Source organism: Sinocyclocheilus rhinocerous, unplaced genomic scaffold (assembly GCF_001515625.1).
Source record: "Sinocyclocheilus rhinocerous isolate Xijiao unplaced genomic scaffold, SAMN03320098_v1.1 scaffold655, whole genome shotgun sequence".
NCBI lineage: Eukaryota > Metazoa > Chordata > Actinopteri > Cypriniformes > Cyprinidae > Sinocyclocheilus > Sinocyclocheilus rhinocerous.
Window position 1 is genome coordinate 153,592 of NW_015646377.1, and position 5,425 is coordinate 159,016.

Consider the following 5,425-nt stretch of genomic DNA (forward strand, 5'->3'; position numbering starts at 1 on the left):
TTGATATTATAAATATTATTATTAAACTCTGTTCTAATATTCAGCTTGTTTTAGGTCTTTTCTTTGAGTCTACATGTGTTTGACCAGCAGATACTGGTTCGGTTGATTCAAACATCCAGAAAGCTTTGTTTCAGATAGGGATGCACAATATTAGATTTTTGTTGATATCTGATATGCTGATATTTTGCAAATCATTCTGGCTGATAGCCGATGCCGATACTGATATATATTTCCCTTTTTTTGAAACAACACTAAGTCTCTCCTGTGTGGAAATGATAAACAATGTCTGTGATCTTAATCCCGTGCGAATCGGCCATGTCTATAATTTGATAATTCTATAATTTAAAAATGACCTACCATATTTCGCCAAACACCATCGTGTGATAATATTAGTCCCGAACAAATTGGCATGTTCGTTTGGGAGCGCTTTTCACTGCATTAGAAAATGGGCATGTGGCGTGAGAGCAGTGTCAACTGCGTGAGAGTTGTCAACCTTGCGGTCTCTCACGAGGTTCACGTGATCAAGATGATGACTAAAGATGATGTCAGTGTTAAGGTTTTTTTTTTTTTTCCTCACTTTTTTTTTTCTCGCTACAGGTAAAACTGTTTATGTATATTAAATATCGCCATATGTATAGTTTTATAAGAATACGCTTAGAAGACTAATAAGGATTTAGACATTCAGATGAAGTAGCTGTACGCCTACTTCTGCTTCATCAGCATGTTTTAAAGTTGTTGATGTTTATTACCGAATTGCTATTAATTAGGCCTAGTCAAAAATGATAAAATGCACTATCAAGCAATTATTTTCTTGGTTCATTGGGAACATACACAAATATGTTTGAAAACATTATATGGACTGATGTAAGGTTTCTCACAGTTTAACTTCTGTTTTATGCCTTTAGTCTAATGACAACACTGTGATGATGGCCTTGTTACCACTATCTGCAGAAGGTGAAGTTTCATAACCACATATTAAATATAAGGTGCATGCATCACATCAGAGTGTGTTCTTGAGAGTGTGAAAACCACAGTGCTGGTTTCATCCTGATCATTTGTAGTGCTATCACTGGTCATGAGTGTTGGTGAAACAGGTAAGAGCTACTTTTATTATCTTTCCTTAGATTCCTTATCATCACATATCTGTTGTGTGTTTGTGGTATAGAGGAAATTAGGCTAAATGTCTTATAGGGATTTTCTCACAAACTGTAAGGTTTAAGGTCAAAAGTCCAAGTGGTCTTGTATGTTGGTTACAAACACCTAGTTCAGAACTGTCTTAAATGTAAATATATTTAGTAAATTCTGACCTCAAAGTGAAAATTCTAGTATCACTGTCTGCTTCTGTTGCGTTTCAAATAAACACAGGAGAACCACAGTGACTTAAATTAAGACATTAGTTAAGTCTAATGTACGTATATTTAAACTCAAAGCTTGAACTGTGTGTTTAGGAATGTGTGTACTCTTAATATGTTTTCAATGAACTGTGTCTTTTTAACCATGAAAATGTTTCTTTAAGTAAATGTGACTTGAAAGATTAAAATTTTAAAGACAACATGCTGCTGAATAATAGCCTATATGATTCCCCAGTAGCTCAGTGAGCAAATTCAGCTGCGGTTAAAACTCTCTTTGTCTTTAAGTAAGACATTCACCATAAACAGCATAAATCAGTGTTTAAAATTCAAGCTGGTCATCAGCAAGAAAGATATTTATTTTAGGTCAAGCATGATGAAATTATTATTATTATTATTATTGTCTATTCTTGTTCTTTTTTGGCGTGTTTGATTGCAGTGGCATGTTTTGTATGTTGGTCTAAGAGAACGATAGCAAATGTTGATACTGACCATTGAATAGAGAAAAAACATGCACATATTCATTTTATCTTGTGTATTTTTATCGCATTTTTATCGCATTTTATTCTCTCTTGGTCTTTATTTTACTATCATTCTCAACCAGTGGCGGCGTTTCACAAAACCATAGGGCAGTGTTTCTCAACCCTGGTCCTGAGCGCCCCCCAACACTGCACATTTTGTATGTCTCCCTTATCTGACACCCATTTCAGGTCCTGGAGTTTCTTTTAATGAGCTAATGAGCTGAATCAGCTGTGTTTGATTAGGGTGGGTGTTGATAAATAAAACAATCCCATAGCACTGAAGCACTGAAATACAGGGGTAAAAATATAGAAAGGGGGAAAGAATCAATAATTAAACAACACTGCATCGTCAGTGTTGGTATTGTATCAGACACTTGCACTTAACATGAAAATCAAGCTCAAATGGAGTTAACAAGATTTTTGTCCAGCGAATGACGGAGATGAGATCTGTGTTTTCACAAAAACAGACACTATGTTACAGACATAGTGTTTGAGTAAAGAAAACACTGCACTATTCAAACATCAGTTATTTATTTACCCTTGCATTGCGAAAAAGTGGAGATCTGTCTCCTGTAGGCTGTGCGCGGCGCATCAATCTGAATGGAGGCGGGGTGAAGTAACAAGGTTTCGCTGACAGCTTGAGGATCCAATGGCGTTACGAAGTTTTACTGACAAGCTTTTTAATATTTGGTTTAATGTTTGTAAAACCCTCTGATTTAAAATAATAATAACGAATTATAATAGAGATGTGCATGACTGTAGCCAGGGTTTGAAAATTAGTGAGGTATGGGGTGGGGGTAAGAATTGTGCTATAATAACCCCACATACAACTCATTATATAGGCTACTCACTTTAAAAGAGACAGATAAAGATGTTTGTGAAAGGTGTTTTCTCTGTTTTGGAGGAATGAGCATTGTTAAATTATATCATATTGCACCATTACTTTAGGTTAGGGATATAATATTATCAGTTGTTTATTAGTCATTCAACAATACTTAGGCCTATTACTGTAAGAGTTTTCATTAATAACCTATATAGATGATAACTTAGTGCTCTAATGAATGTTGTTGGCATGACTTTGTGAACATTTAACTACAATACTCAATGAAATAGCATATACTTACTTGTTTTACATATCTCTTCGCTAATGTTATATGCTACTGTTTTGATAGGGTTGATAACGTTTCTGACAGATAATTTCATGATGTTTTTTTTTGTGTGTGTTTGCCTTACCGAATGTGGTATCATGTCAGCAATCCTGTCAGTGCAGTCTGTGGGCTCTTTTGATTACTATCAGCTTATGTTCTGGCGATCATTGCAGTGTTGCCAGATATTGCTATGAAAACAAATAAAAACCGAAAAATAAATAAAAAAATAAACCGAAATGAGTTCAAATCTTTTGTAAATATGATAAGATAAAGATATCGCTAACCCTAAACTGCAACTTCCCGCTCTATTAACTTTCTAAAGTGTCAAATTAAGTAGAACATACAAGTCCAAAGATGCTAATAATAGCCGGATCTGGTGTCCTGACATTTTATCCTACCCGTCAGATTTTCCTACCAGGGTTTACTGCACATGCGCACATCAATATTGCGTCCTTTTTCTCACGCTGAACAACAATATTTAATCAACCCGGCAGAAGCTGCGCCTGCACCCTCACTGACTACGTTTTTACATGGACATCAGTAATCTAATTATTTACCCTATTCTGAATAAGACAATATTACGATTAAGGTGTTTACATGAGTTGCTACATGTTCCCGTTTTACATGTTATAGTACATAGATCGATTAATGGCATATGTAATTACGTCACCACGCGACGCCATCCAACGTGCCCTCCAGAATTTCACGTATAAACATATAGTTCGTCTTCGTTATGATGCCATATACAGTTTTGGGTGTTTATTTTTTTATTTACTGAAAGCTTCAAGTGCAGTTAATTATTTGTCATGCTATACGTGCAAACAGACGATGGCATTGTTGAAGCCATGCTCTTTTGTTTGCCGTCAAACGGTTGACCACTGCCGTGTGTGTATCCTGTCGCAAAATGCGGTGAAAAGTCCTACACGACGGTAATAATGTGTACATGTCTTTACTGCACTTAAATAATGCGACTGAAATAGGAATACTCCACATGTTTTAAATTGATTAGTGTTTACTTCGATTATGACTTTAGCCGGATTAAGGTAATCAAAAATCTCTGTTTACATGGTAGATTCTTAATCAGAGTATTGTCTTAATCGTATTAATATCGGAGTATCGTTGTCCATGTAAACGTACTGACTCACAGTTCTCTAAATCCTTGTTCACTCCGCCAGCATCTCGCCGCGCTCATTTTCATACCACAGGCACTTAACATTCTTGCAAACTGTCTAAACTTAACTATACATGCAGACACTCATATGAGGAGCTTGAAACAGCAGATTAGTCATTTAGAAAACACATTTTATTTTTAAAGATGAAAAATTTACCGAGGTCCGGACCTCATAGCTGGCTACGGGCATGGCAATGTGAAGTTTGGATAATTTTTCACGGCACACCTGACTGGGCTAGGGTATCGCAACTGCCATACTCCGCCATACAGAAACGCCGCCCCTGTTCTCAACTCTCTTGATTTGCACTGGATAGGAAGAGGAAGAAGGTGAGATCATGCATGCTTAACAAAGCTTAACCACAGAGTGTTTCTAAACCAGTCACACTGAGTCTGACTAAACCTCAACAAACATCAGCATCTAGACTGACAGTGATGCTTATATTGTCCTATAAAAATTACAAATGAAGACAACTTTAAAATTATCTTCAAAGAAATAAAACTTCCATGAATAAAACTGGTTCATGACAGCTGAAATGAGCCACTGTGCATTTGTTGTAGGTGTTGCTATGGTGATGTCAGTCAGAATGGCTCCTCCTCTTCCTCTGATCTTTCTGATCATGATTCACAGTGAGTCTCTGCAACAACTCAGAAACACTCAGAGATTTTGCATGAAGTTTTTTTTTTCCCCCCACCAATGTCCTTGATACAAAAGCTGCTGCTATTTTGTTCACTATATGAATTCTGTGTTTCAGGGGTTTCTAGTGCTGGTTGGAGTGTGAGTTACAGTCATCCACACATCTGTACACTAAAGGACTCATCGGTGATAATGAACTGCACTTATACATACCCTACTGGATATCAGATCATGAAAGCGTTCTGGACCAAAGGCCCTGTAAAAGTTGGTGAAGATGCTCGAGATCTGTCTGAGGATCCTGAATACAGTCAGAGGCTTCAGTATCTGGGAGATAAACAGCAGAACTGCACCATCAGACTGAGTCATGTGACACAGAAGGATGAACACATATACTATTTCAGATTCATTACAAATGTAACAAAAGGAAGATGGACTGGTCATCCAGGAGTGGCTTTTGCTGTCACAGGTGACTTTAATGAAGTTTCACTCTTCTTCTGTGCATTATGTTGAGTAATAATCAGTGTATGACAGCAGCACTAGATATAATGTGTGTGTTGTGTTCAGATCTTCAGGTGGAGGCTCCTGAGAGAGTGACAGAGGGA

General features: G+C 36.9%; 1 protein-coding gene across 1 annotated transcript in view; it reads left to right on the plus strand.

Annotated features, from left to right (window-relative positions):
• The window catches only part of LOC107707717 (B-cell receptor CD22-like), a 65,027-nt gene that overhangs the window by 25,427 nt on the left and 34,175 nt on the right, over positions 1–5,425 (plus strand). The window lies entirely within an intron of this gene.